This window comes from Cebus imitator, unplaced genomic scaffold, assembly GCF_001604975.1.
Source record: "Cebus imitator isolate Cc_AM_T3 unplaced genomic scaffold, Cebus_imitator-1.0 Scaffold24, whole genome shotgun sequence".
NCBI classification, from domain to species: Eukaryota; Metazoa; Chordata; class Mammalia; order Primates; family Cebidae; genus Cebus; species Cebus imitator.
Genome location: NW_016107339.1, coordinates 2,650,212 through 2,665,118, shown reverse-complemented (window position 1 = coordinate 2,665,118; position 14,907 = coordinate 2,650,212). Strand labels below are relative to the sequence as shown.

Below are 14,907 nucleotides of genomic sequence, written 5' to 3'. Positions count from 1 at the left end.
AGTGCAGTGGCATGATCTTGGCTCACTGCAACCTCCGCCTCCTGGGTTCAAGCACTTCTCCTGCCTCAGCCTCCTGAGTAGCTGGGATTACAGGTGTGTGCCACCATGCCCAGCTAATTTTTTGTATTTTTAGTAGAGATGTGGTTTTACTGTGTTAACCAGGATGGTCTCGATTTCCTGACCTCATGATCCACCTTCCTCGGCCTCCCAAAGTGCTGGAATTGCAGGCATGAGCCACCGCGCCCAGCCTCATTTTTTTTTTTTTTTAGACAAGGTCTCAGTCTGTCAGCTAAGCTGGAATGCAGTGGCACCATATCAGTTTGATGAAACCTCTGTCTCCTGGGCTCAAGACATCCTTCCACCTCAGCCTCTCAAGTAGCTGGGACTACACGCATGCACCACTATGCCTATATATATGTATATATACATTGTGTAGACACAGGGAGTTTACTATGTTGCACAGACTGGTCTCAAACTCCTGAGTTCAAGCAATCAGCATGACTCGGCCTTGCAAAGTGCTGGGATTACAGGCATGAGCCACCGCATGTGGCCTCATTTTCTCTCTCTAAAAATTACTTCTTAAATTTTGATTTTATCTTATTGTGCAAAGTATTTACGTGATGTGAAAATCAAATCTACAAATAAGGCAAATTAAAGTCTGGCATCTATTTCTATCCTCTAGTCCCGCCCTCTTCCCGTAAACCACAGGTAATTTATAAAAATTACTTTCTCCAAAGATTATTATATAGTTTTTTAAAAACCAAATTATAGCTTAACTCTTCCATAGTTTATTTCTTAAATATAAGTAGATATATTTTATATCTATCTCTACATAGATATATCCTTTTAGATAAACAGTAGTTTGCTATATGAATTTTTATCCACTTTGCTTTTTTGACTTGAGGTACAACTTGAAAATCTTGTAGTGGCATACAAAGGAATTTCTTATTTCTTTAACTGCATAATACCCCATTCTACAGCTACACTATAGTTTATTCAATCAGTCTCCTATTGTTAACTATTTGGGTTGTACAGTAATTTTACTTTAAATTATTTAAATAGGCTATTTATTTAAAATGCAGTTTTATTGGTTCTCATTATTGAACTGTCTGTGCATTGTGTGTAGCAAGCATTTTTCATATGTTGTATACAAGTGGAAAGGGTATTAGAAGTGTAACTGTGCTATTATTTCAATGAAGACCTCTTGACACCTAAAAAAAAAAAAATTTGGACCTTTGTTTTTAAAAATAGTTCTGAAATGAGTATCTTAGTGCGTATATTTTTTTCATAGTTATAGCAGGTACCTAGTTGAACTAGATACCTAGAAATGAAGTCACTGGTTCAAAGAATAAATGGGCATTTACTCTTTACCCAGCAATTTTTGCCAAATTCCCTTCCCGTAGATATCATACTATTTTAGACTCCCAGAGACAATATAAGAGAGTAAGTCTCTGTTTTCATGGCCAACATCTTCCTTGCTGGGTAGAGTAACAATTGGTATTTTACCTTATTCCCTTTATTTCAGGAACATGATAAAAGGGAAGTCATGTCTTTAAGTGACATTTGTGGAAAAAAATCTTTAAATATAGCAAAAATTGAGAGAGATTTATAATGATCTCTTGCTCTACTCCAGTTAGTCAAGAAGTAAAGTGTGAAACTTATACAAAAAAAGCTACCAACTTATGAAAATGGTCACATTCCTTATTCCTTTAATGTTTGTTGACAGTTATTTCTTCCTTTTAATTCTTTCTTCATTTGATTTTAAATGGTTTGGCCCCCCTGTGTCCTGTTAATCATCAGAATGAGTTAGCGTTATGGCAGTTTAATTTCTCAATACTTTCTTATATAGTTAGTTATTTTTGTGTTTTCTTTAGGAAATATCTTTCTCTCTCTCTCATATTCTTTAAACCTTTTTTGTTGTTTTATTCCAATGGCTGTGAATTCAAATTCAGTCTTGAATATAAGTACTGTAGTAGGCAGTGGCCATTTTTGTCTTGCTCCCGACTTCAGAGGAACATTCTCACCATTAAGAAAGGTATTTGCAGGCCGGGTGCGGTGGCTCAAGCCTGTAATCCCAGCACTTTGGGAGGCCGAGGCGGGTGGATCACGAGGTCAAGAGATCGAGACCATCCTGGTCAACATGGTGAAACCCCGTCTCTACTAAAAATACAAAAAATTAGCTGGGCATGGTGGCGCTTGCCTGTAATCCCAGCGACTCAGGAGGCTGGGGCAGGAGAACTGCCTGAACCCGGGAGGCGGAGGTTGCGGTGAGCCGAGATCGTGCCATTGCACTCCAGCCTGGGTAACAAGAGCGAAACTCCGTCTCAAAAAAAAAAAAAAAAAGAAAGGTATTTGCTTTATCTTTTGGTGATAACTTTTACAGGCTAAAATACATGTTTATTTCCAAGGGAATTTTAAAAATCATTATCAGATACCTAAATTCATCAAATGTCTATTTTGCCTATATCATGAAGATCATATGTATTTTTATTTAGTCTTCTTTTAAATGTTTTTTTTTTTTTTAATTTTTTAATTTTTTGGAGATTGGGTCTTGCTATGTTTCCCAGGCTGGTGTCAAACTCCTCAGCTGAAGTGATCCTCCCACCTGGGCCTCTCAGTGTTGGGATTACAGGCCTGAGCCACTGCATCTGGCCTTATTTAATCTTTTAATAGTATAACTTATATTTATAAATTTTTCTAACACACTGTCCTTATTTAAATGTGATAAATCCAACTTAGTCATGACATATTGTCTCTTTTATTTGCTGCCTGAACCATTTTGTCCATATATTGTTTTAAAAGTTTGTATCTGCGTTCACGTATAATGATGTGAACGCAGATACAAACTTTTAAAACAATATATGGACAAAATGGTTCACAACACATACCATGATGTGAACACAGATACAAATTTCTTATTCTCTCCTTTGTCTGGCTTTAATATTAGTCTTATAATATTCATAAATTGAATTAGATTTTTTTTTTGTTTCCTATATTGTAGAAAGTTTTATAAGTTTAGAGTAATTTGGTTTTTTTGAAAGTTTTGTAGAACTCACTTAAAAAGCCATCTGGAACTGGTTTATTCTTTGTAGAAAATTTTAAGCTACTGATTAATTTTTTTAGAGTTTATAGAGTTATGCAAGCTTTGCAATTCTTGAGAAAGTTTAGTGTCTTAGTCGGTTTTGTGCTGCTATCACAGAATTCCACAGACTGCGTGATTCAAACTGAACAAAAATTTACTGGTTCATGATTCTGGAGGCTGGGAAGTACAACACTGAGGTGCCAACATTTAACAAAGGGCATTCTTATCGCATCACCCCATGGCAGAAGGCAGAAGGGGAGAGTACATATAGAAAACGGGACCTAACTCCTCTTTCACAATAAACCTATTCCCATGATAACACCATTAGTCCATTCATGAGCGTGGAGCCCTCACAACCTAAATACATCGTAAAGGTCCCACCTCACAGTACCATTACATTGAAAAATAAATTCTAATGCATTCTTTTTGGAGGGGCACATTCAAACCATAGTATCTGTAAATGACATTTTTCTCGGAATTTTTGCATATTTTCTATGGTTTAAATTTATTGCTACAATTGTTTATAATGTTGTCTTATTTTAAAAACATCTGCTGGATATGTTTTCTGCTTTTTAACATGATTTTTAGTGTCTTTTTTATTTATCATTTTTAGACAGATTTCTCTATTTGATTCTTGTTTTCAGCGAACCAACTTTTGGCTTTCTGGCCTTTCTCTATTGTTTTCTGTTTTCTATTTTTAAATTTTTCTACTTTCTTTCTTTCTCATCTTGTTGAAATTTTCTCAGTCTTCTTAAGTTGGACACATTCATTTCCAGTCTTTCTTTCTTTCTTTTTTTTTTTTTTTTTTTTTTTTTTTTTTTTTTTTTTTTTTTTTTTTTTTTTTTTTTTTTGACATAAGCATTTAACGGTACAGGTTTCACTCTGGGTACAACTTTGGCAAAATTCTACGTTTTGATCTTAATATTTTCATTATTGTTTAGTTCTTGTGTTTTGTTATATTCCATACAAATACATCTTTGGCCACCTTTTCTGAACTTATGACATTTTGTTTCCAGATATATGTTTTTGTCTTTTTTATTGACTTCTAATGTAATTGGATTACAAAGAATGTGGTCTTTATAACAGTGATTCTTTGAAACTAGTTTAAAAAATTTATTTTTTAATGCAGTACATAGTGTTTTCATGTTATTTGAAAAGAATGTGTTTTCTTTTTTGTAATATTCCATAAATGTCCAGTATCACAAGTTTCTTAGTTTTGTCCTTGAAATAGTCTTGCTTTATTAAATTTGTGGACATTTGGAAGAAGTATATTAAAATGTTTTGCTATGATCATGGATATGTAATTTTCTCCCTGATTTCTATCAACTATTGATTTACTTATTTTGACATATTTTAATGATTCATAGACATTTAGATTTTTATGTTTTTCTGGCAAATTTCCCCTTTTAGTCTAAGATTGGATTCCTTCCCTGACAAAGCCCATATTCAATTATCATAGCGCCCTTTGTGGTAAGCAGAATTCCACAAATGTATCCCAAGATTTCCTGTCCCCTTGCTATACACATACTACATAATCCCTGGGACTATGATTTTGATGGCTTTTTCCCCATCATTATGTTGTGGCACTGTTAACCTTAAAAAAGGGAGATGACTAGAGTAGGCATAAAAGGCTCACACGAAATTTTATGCAGAGTTTTTGCTGATCAGGGGCAGAAACAGAAGCCAGATAGATTTGAAATATGAACAAAGATTGGATGCAAGAGGGGTCTCTGTTTCTGAGATGGCAAGGAGCCAGTATGAAGACCTGATAGTAGCCTTTAAGAAGTGAATACAGTCCCTGGTTAAGAGCTAGCAAGACAATGGAGACCTCAATTATACAGCACAAGGAAATATTTTCAGCCAACAACCAGAAGGTGTTTAAAGCCAATCACTTCCTCCTCAGGCCTCCAGGTAAGAATACAGCCTCCCAACACTTTGATATCAGCTTTTCGGGATCCTAAGCACAGAGTCTAGCCATGCTGTGCCAGACTTCTGACCCATGTCTCCTGTGAGATAATAAATTGGTGTTTTTTAAGCCCAAGTTGTGATAATTTTTTTACAGAGCAATAGAAAATGTATATAACTGCCTCACCCTTAAGAATGCTTTTCGTTTTAACATCTCGTTTGTTATGATTACAATTATAACAGTTCCCTTTTGTTAGTATTTTGAATGTTTTCTATCCCTCTGTTTTTAGGCTTTCCATATTTTTATTTTTTGGATTTTGTCTTATAACAAGCGTATACCAAACTGTGAAAATCCAAACTGAAAATCTCTGCGTTTAATTTAAGAATCTTGTCAAAATACAGTTGTTGTAATTACTAATGTGTTTACATTTGAATCTACCATGTTTTCTTCTGTGGTTTTTGTCTTCTATGCTTTCTTCTACTTTCTTGCATTTAAAAAATTGGCATTTTCTTTCTTATTGAATGTTTCCCTTTTTATTAGTTTGGAAGTTATACAGTCTAACTGTATTTTAGTATTTACACTTGAAATTTTACAATGCATATTTAATAAAAATATGGGACTTCTGTGAACTTACATGTCATTTTTGTCCCTGGAACCATTAAAATTTTCCTATAATATTTAAATTTACTAAACATGTAACTAAAGTGAGAAATTTCCCAGTAACTCTTTGCCTTCTCACTTCACCTTCCCTGAAAAAAAGAGGGAGAATATCTTCCTATTCTTCCCACCTTTGCCCTGTCTGTGCTGATATCATCTACATACAACAGGATTCAGATTCCATAACCCCTGCAACTTTTGACAATTTACCTGTTCTGAGTTTTAGTTACTAATCTATAAAGTGGGGATAGCAAAACCAAGCTTATTGGAGTTTTTGAGAGAAATAAATTAGATAATATAGCTATAGCAGGTAAATGACTAATGCTCAATAAAATCATTATTTTATTCATTAAATATATTGATTTTATTTTTTATATCATAACTTCGTTTGATTAGTAACTCCCCTCTTCTCAAGGACATGCATATCTTTATGTATGTCCATGTTCACATTATATCCCATTTTGTCTCACTGAATTAGACTCCCAAAGCAGACACAGTAGTCTATTAAAGGCCTTTTCATATAGGGTTTAGAGTGCAAAGGCTATCTCAGTCAAGTAAAAAGTAGTCCCTAGGGAACACCATTCTGTATGTTCTCATAATACTTTTGAATGTAACATGCCATGGAATTAGCGAGCAGCAATAAATTATAACCTTAAAAAATATCCTCTTAACAGCCAAGAAGGACAGGACAACTTTAGTAAGCCTATATAAATTAAAAACCATATAGTTTTTAACCTATGTATTTGGACTTCAGTAAAAGCCAAGCGGAGAGCATTGCTCCAAATAGGCTTTCAGAAAGAGTTCATGAGATTTTAGTAGCTTTCTAAATTTGACCATGGATGCTTATACCTTTTAATTTAGTGGATTTGAAATGCTTGGCTTCAAGTAGCATGTTGTAAGAAGGTTATTTCTGGACCTTCTCCATGTGTAATGTATAAAATTAGCATCCTTCTTTGGCAATTGAACCTCTTCGCTTCAAAGCTAACCCAACTCATCAGATTGTTATAAATGAAGACTAATTAACTGTTCTTCTGCTTTAAGTTTAAATCCTTTATTGGCACAGAGGCCTAGAGGTCAAATTTGTGTGGCATGAGTCAAACAAATGATCAGCAGTATCACAATTACACTGAAGCACATAAAATTGAAAAAAAAAAACAGAATTACCGCTTTATGATCATATTAAAGCCAAAATGTAATTGTAAGTGTTGATCTTCAAAGATTCAACCCAAGGGTGAAAAAAAGGAAGTCCATTTAAAGCATGTTTCTCGGACCTTCACGTTTCTTTCTTTTCTGAAGTTGAGCAGCTGCAGTGGAAGCTGACAACACATTTGCCTTGCACATGAACAATGGAAAATATACCACGATTGCCAAGGTAGCTAGAACCCACGACATTAGGGAGGCCAATGCTATTAAAAAGGATGCAGGTCTTCACTAAATAACAGTATAAAGAGACATGTCTGAGGTCTTTACGCCAGGGGCAGGCAGAAGAGTCCTTTGAAGACCAAAAGATACACAGAAGACTATGTTGTTCTCATTTATCGAGGAACTGGGAACATTACAGGCAGGAAAATGTTGAATGTGGGTATAGACAGGCAACATAACAAGGTTTCATTGTGTTTCTACTTCCAAAAGGTTTCACCAAAATGAGAAAATTGAATCATTCTGCAGCAAGGCCTCATGAAAAACCATCTAGGGGGCATTTGAGGAAGAGAATGCATGCAGACACTGTGCTTATTTTGCCTTTAGAAATCTATACAGGGTGGGTGCTTTCTCTTCGATGCACTTTGAATTAATAATCATTTTAAATTATTCTTCCCAACAGCTTCATGAGGCAAAACCATTTTACAGATAAGGAAATAAGGTTAGGGAAGATTTAAGAAATAATAATCATAATGCTTCTATTATCCATTGGATATTGATGATACACCAGACATTAACATTGAGTCAGTGAATTAGAAAACATTATCTCACTAAATACAGACAACAATCACAGGGATAGGCTACATGACTTCAAAATTATAAGTTAGAAATGGAAGCTCAGAGAAGTATAATAATTTCTCTCCAAGGACAAGTTGTGAAGGAATGGCAGAGTCAGAATTTGAACCCAAGCTTGCTGGATTCCAAAGTCGTCTTCTCTTTTCAAATCCTCTAATGCAAATTCTCTCCCAGTCCACTATATTTTTGAGTCAAGGAAACTCAAAGGGTGACAAGTGTCCTATAATAAACAGCCCTGCTGGTTTCACAGCAGTAGTAGAGCTATCACATGTACCTACTGAGCCTAATGGGCTACACGGCTCCCAGAAACTAATAACTCCGTAATGAGCTACCACCATTGCTGATGGACTGGTATTAAAACAAAAACCAGGATAGTCCCAACAGATCCCCTGTGGCTGCTAGCACAGGTACCACAGCCCATGGCGTGCCCTGCTGTAGTGAGCTTTAGCCTCCTGCCTTGGTTGTGGTTGCTGTGTTGATACATATTTGTACCCAGGCCTCCATGTCTCTTTCAAGATGTGACAGAGGACAATACCCAGCTTAAAACATTTGCTTGGAACTCTAGGGCTCTTTATATTCATTCACATTGCTCTTTCTCCAAGCTGCAAGCCTGTCCACAGCATGGCTGGTTAAACGTAAGCTTCAGAGACTATGCTCCTTGAAATACTCAACTCAGCACCAGCTCTTCCTACTCTCACGGTGATTTCTCAGAGACTATCTTGCCTGACTCTAGGACTTAGAGACATTTGTTTCTCTAAAACAACAATGTTCTGAGAAATTCACCAGTAGACTGCAGTGGTGGTGAACTTTTTTCTGCTATAGTCTCATCAGAAATGAAATGCAGTATCTCCTTTCTCTCTGGTCAGAGCCATCATTATGTTCCCAAAGAACTGACTTCGCCTTACTGAGGTAGACTACTGATGTGGGGAGTTGATAACATTGTGTCTCGTAACATTTCAGATGCAACATCTAAGATGATAACATTTCAGAGCAAGTAGAGAATTTGAATCATGGTTCTACCTTGGTTTGATCTTGTTAAAGTTACGAAAGCATAGTATGCCTCAGTTTTTTGCATCTATGAAACAGAGACAATAATGGTACCTACTTCATAGGATTATGTGAAGGATTAAGTGACTTAAAACATACAAAGTGCTTAGAAAATATTTTGCCTGTGACTCTTGGGCCTAGAGTCAGGGAAGAAGGTCCCTGGGGGAAATCACCATGAGACTAGGAAGAGCTGGGTTTGGGTTGAGTGGTTCAAGAAGCACAGTCCCTGAAGTTTAGGTTCATTCAACCAGCCGTGCTGCAGGCAGGCTTGTGTCTTGGAGAAAGAGCAATGTGACTAGAGAGAAGCTCCATCAGGGTGTTTTTGCCATCCTGTTATAAAGGAGGCTGTATATTTCAAACATTAAGAACATTAGCTTGACTCTGAATGACTCTAGATTCTGGAAAAGGAAGATAGAAAATTGTTAGTAATACAAGGGGCAGAAGCTAGATTGCCATGTGACCACCATGTGAGGCTGACTGCATGGTACCCATGTGGGCTGCGCCTTCAGGCACCAAAGGTTCCTGAGGCTGAGCTTGGTATGCAAGGAGCAGAATGACAGCAGAGCTAGAATTTTAAATAATCCATCCAGGTTTGAGCAAAAACTACACCGTGGCCTGAGAACCTAGATCCTCCTTTAGTACTCTGGACTGTGTAAACCAGTAAGATATTCTATGAGCAGAGATAGGGGAAGATAGTCCCTGAAATGGAAAATTGACCAATGACAGATCTCTCATAATTTTGAGTGATACCTAGACCTAGATTTGATTTATTCAAAGCAAACCAAAAAGAAGGCTGTGACCTTTTCTGCTCTCAAATCTGTCAGGTATATAGATCTTTTCTATTCTTTAGTTGCTTTGTAGGTATTAGGGATGACTGCAATGTTTGGACAATTTTGCCAAGCACATAGAGGCTCTATCATGAATTGTGGGAAGCAGGAAATGTACAAGCAGTATAGAAGTGTGCCACTAAGGAGAGAGCCACTATTTACAGCAAAGTTTCCCTTTCTAGTGATATAAAAAGCAGTGGGACATTCACTACTGATGACATAAGGAAGAATCTTTATAAAGGTTTAGGACTCTTAGAGAGAGGTGTACTTCCCTTTTGAATGGATATTTCCATCACTGTAGAGCATTGAATTTGGCTTCTGTTATGCACATCTAATATGATGGGTGCCCCATGTGAAAGTCAGCACCTGTGACAACCTACAGAGGGACAGCTCAAAGACTACTGCTTCTAGGAATTCATTGAAAGCCTTGGAAAAGGTAGGAAATCTCCATTTTCAGGGTCAATTGACTTAGGTATAACTGCTTTTTTTTTTAATCCAGTCTCCATAGAGACTGTCAAAAATTGCCAATGCTGACTGTATTTCAAGTCATCATGGCAGGGTATTGGGAAAAGTTTTCAGTTAGCAATAATCATGCCTTGAATAAACCTCATTGGCTACGATACCACCAGTGTACAAAGCTAACTGCTTCGATTATCTGAAATAACATGTTTGAATCTCCTCAGAATATCACAGTGGTTAAAGGGCAGGCTCTGGTACTGAAGTACTTGGTTCAAATCCTTGCCCTGCTGCTTACTGGCTATGAGACCTTGAGCAAGTTGTCTAGCTTCTCTATACCTCAGTTTCCCCCATATTAAAAAGAAATAATAATAGTCACTTAATTTCTACGAGGTTGAATCTATTATACACTGTAATCGATGAATACGATACACCTGTAATCAAACTGGCACGTAAGAAGGACTTAAGAAATGTTGGTTCTCAGTCTTATTATCATATTTATGCCCCGGAGAATGCCTGATGCAGTCACTTGTGGTCATGCAAGTCTGCATACTTGGCGTCAAGCCCATTGAATTCTTTGGTTTCTACATTGGATAAGCACTGGGGAGTCTCAGCTGGAGTTGAAACTCTGCTCACTACTAGAAATTTTAAAAGGCTAGACATTCTGGGTGACTGGTGGTGTGTGCTACCAGAGTCCATTGTATCAGAAGATAGAAGACCTTCCTGGAAGATCATCAAAGAACCATCTGAGATACAAGCTCACCTTGGGAAAAGAGCCATCAGGTACACACCATAGTTGATTAACAGTGGCCAAGGCACTGAAAAGAAGGGGAAGGGTGGTTTCAAATACATCAGGGGAGACTATTTTGTTCTTCCTACATCTGCTTGTTATCTAATTCTAAAAAAATTAGGGGCTATTAGAAAATGCAAAAGCACTATTTTCATGAAACCAGTACTAGATTGTCATGAGAAATCCCTAAGAAAATCCTTAATGTAGTGGTTTTTCTTCCTCCCAGAATAAAAGATTGTGACCAAGTTTGTTAAGCAAAGGAGGCTTGGGAAATAACAGATTCCCACCAGCTGTCCATTGGGGAATCTCAATGTTTTGCTGTGGGCAGGAAACTTCCATTCCTTTCTTCTGGTAATGAAGAGAATCTGAAAGATTGGTGAGGACTACACGCAATAGAGGTGGATTGTGCTCACCCTGGCTGGTCAAAGAAAACTGAACAACTCCTCTAAAGCTTACAAGTCTGATGACATTTCAGGATGGGCCTGGCTGACTCACATTCAAATTTCAAAATTCTTCTATTTGGTTGAATGTTTTCCTTTTTCCCTTTCCATGTGTTTTTACATAGGGATCTCTTCCTCTGGCCCAAGTAAATTATGATACCAGAGTCCTCTGAATACAACTATGCTTACTGTTTTGCTTTTGGACTGTATTTCAAATAGGTTCTTACTTCCAAAGATACAGCTACAGTAAATATACTCTTCTCCTCCCCTCAGACTTCTGCTCTGCTCCAGCCTCCCCTCTGTGCTTTCCCTTAATAGAGATGAGGCTTTGTTCACAAAGCCCTGTTTTAAAATAGAGACATTCATCTTAAAGATAATACACTCCACCTCTCCAAAAAGAATGAGGCAAAGAAACAGTTACTGTTAGAATGAGAACAGGAAACCGAAGCTACACACCATATCTGCTCCAGGCATGGGATCTGGCTTCCATTGAACTCTGGCCTGCTTTAGCATTGTGACTGGCCAGGGGACCAGAAACCAAAGGCAGCCTAGTCAGGATGCAGCCATGAATAGAGCGGGCATAGATCATTTACAGAAGATTAGCTCACAATATCCCTGGAAATAAAGAAGTCTAATAGGGTCTGGGGTCAGAAAGCCTTCACCTTGGTTACCCTCTAGAGCTTTGGGTTTTGTCTCGGGCATATTCCTTGATTGTTAATTTTCTAAAATCCAGTAAAATCTCTTGTTCCGATGACTTACTGATGAATTTCTCTACAGGCCACCTCCCTGAGAGCTATTGAGAACTACCACATATCAAAGCTGTTGAATTATACATCCCTTACACAGAATGCTTCAATGTATCGTTAAATGTCTTGACAGTGGCCCTATTTATCCGATATTGCTAATCTGACTTAATCTAGCCAAACCTCCCACACCCCCAAATAACGTCTGCTAGGCGCCACAAAACGGAAAGGAGCTGTCTTCCCTTTCTAACTACAAAGCTTACTGCTTAATTGTACAAATATTTGTGGGTTTGGCAAAGGTGAATGCTAATTTGTTGTTTTAGTATAAAGCTGAAAAGGTTAGGAGAGTGCTAAGAAAATAGGACCTACATGCCTGCGATGTGCTAAATTCTTGGGAGAAGCTGAGACTCTGCAAATAGGACTCTACAAGTAAAAGCTTGCAAAAAATCTGGAAGGAAACATTTTTGGTAGTCATCAGATACGCAGAAGAGGCCACAGAACAAACAGGAAAGAACTGGCCCTAGGGGTAAAAAGGAATGTTTTTCTCTCTATAGATGTGGCTTGCCTTCATTTGGTTGCTTACTGCATTTGATTTTTACTTTAGAAATTGGTTTAGGGATTATAAGGGAGGGAATGATTTAACGAGTCATAATGCTTCAGCCTGGAAATTAGAATATTCAACAATGAGAGATAATCAAATAATTAAAATTACAAATGCGCCTTTCTTTATGCATCTCTAAAATAGGTGTAGTGTTCTGTTAGGAAGATGAATTAGCTAATGATTAGGAATCACTTAGAGACCCTCAGGTGAAAGTTTTATTGCCTCACTGGATTTATCTGTCTGAGTTAAATGTTCTGTGGTCTAAGGCAGTGCTTCTCAAACTTCAATGTGCATACAAAACCCAGGGGGCTCTTGTTAAAATGTGGATTCTGATTCAGTAGGTTTAAGGTATTGCACAAGAGATTGCATTTCTGGTCAGCTCAATCAGCCAGACCACACTTTGAACAAGGATCTAAAATCCCTGTTTCTCAAAGCTGGCTGTAAACTGGAATCAGCTGTTGATCTTTGTAAAAACTTTTCAGATTCCAATTTAATTAGCATGGGGCCTCTGCTGGGCATTGGGATTTTCTAAGTCCCTCCTTTTCTTGAATCTAATGTGCATCCAAGTGTGAGAACCACACTGGTCTAAGGAGCTGGTATTCTGGGCCAGTCTAAAAGGTTGTGGTGAGCATTAAATGAGATAATGGAGCAAAGTACTTAGCTCAGCCCCTGTCACATAATGTCCTTCAACAAACCTTAACTGTTACAGGCAGCCTTGGCTGTGACAAGAGATACCACCCAAGGTGCAGACAACACTAACTAACAGAATATCAGGCAGATGTCAAGGATATTGGCAGACATCAAGGTCTGCAGAAGGGCAGGGGAACCTTTGGCCCATAGTAGCTGCACAGCAGGTATCTCTGTGTAAGCTGAACAAGAGACAAGATGGGACAGCTGTGAAGCTGCATGTCATGGCCTCTGTGTGAACTTGATAAGGACCCCTAAAAGGGTGCTTCACACTATGGAAAACAATATGTCAGGTCCTCAAAAAATTAAAAATAGAATCACCATGTGATGCAGCAATTCCACTTCTGAGGATATACCCAAAATAACTGAAAACAGGGTCTTGAGGAAGTATTTGTACATCCATGTTGATAACAGCATTATTCACAATAGTCAAGAAGTGGAAGCAACCCAAGTGTTCATTGATAGATAAATGGATAAACAAAATGTGACATATATGCACAATGGCATAGTATTCAGCCTTTAATAGGAAGGAAATTCTGACACATGCCGCAACATGGATGAATCTTGAGGACATTATGCTAAGTAAAATAAACCAGTCACATAAGGTTGAATTACAATAGTGTGTAATTCAGCTTATATGAGGTACCCATATTAGTCAAATTCATAGAGACAGAAAGAATGGTGGTTGGCAGGGGACTGGGGGAGAAGGGAGTGAGAAGTTTGTGTTTACCGGGTACAGAGTTTCAGTTTTACAAGACGAAAAATGTTTTGGAGGTTGGTTGCATAACCATGTCAATGTACTTGACACCAGTTGACTGTACACTTAAAAACAGTTAAGATGGAAAACTCTATGTTATGCATATTTTACTATAATTTTAAAAAATAATATATGGTATATTTTAAAATAACTAGAAAAGTAGATTTGGAATATTCCCAATGCAAAGAAATGATAAATGTTTGAGGTGGTGGAAATCCCAGTTACTCTGATTTGATCATTATACATTGTATGCTTGTATCAGAATATCACATGTCTCCCCATAAATATGTACAATTATTATAATTATTATGTATCTATAAAACGAAAAAGAAAAGAAAAGTTTTTTAAAATGATGTGACTCAAGTGTCCTCAGAATGAGTGAAGAAGGAATCAGAAAAATGCAGGCTGTTACATAACTTGCCTTTTCCTGTAGCGCTCTGGGATATGGAAATTTCTAGGTCCATAAGGAGAATGTATTTGAAAGTATCCAGTAGGATGGCTGGACTATTAAAATGATAACTTTATCAATAGAATAACAGTTGAGAACTTACTGTGTGGCAGACACTGTGCTAATCACTTCATATTCATGATTTCCATTTACCTTCATTTTAACTCTGTGCAGTAGGTTCAAGTATTATCGCATTTCCAGATGAGGAAAGAGGCTGAGGGAGCGCACGATTTCTAAGAAAGCAAAAGCTGGTCTTCTAATTGAAGCTAAAATTATGCTCTTAACTACCGCATTATCCTATGCATATAATATACTACTAGTGAACAATTCTTTATTTTTCAGTCCTAAAGACTCATATTATGTATTGGTTAGAATATGAGACCTACTTAGCATCTACCACAGGAAAAGGCTGGTGGCTAAATTACTCAGCCGTTTAGAAAGATTGAATACTTTTTCACAAAAGAGAAGAAG

At 37.3% G+C, this 14,907-nt stretch overlaps 1 non-coding gene across 1 annotated transcript; it reads right to left on the bottom strand.

Moving 5' to 3' along the window:
* Nucleotides 1-10,013: 10,013 nt before the first annotated feature.
* LOC119470201 lies at nucleotides 10,014-10,154 on the bottom strand. The gene has a single exon (XR_005199092.1). It is a non-coding gene; the product is annotated as a U4 spliceosomal RNA (small nuclear RNA).
* Nucleotides 10,155-14,907: the final 4,753 nt, after the last annotated feature.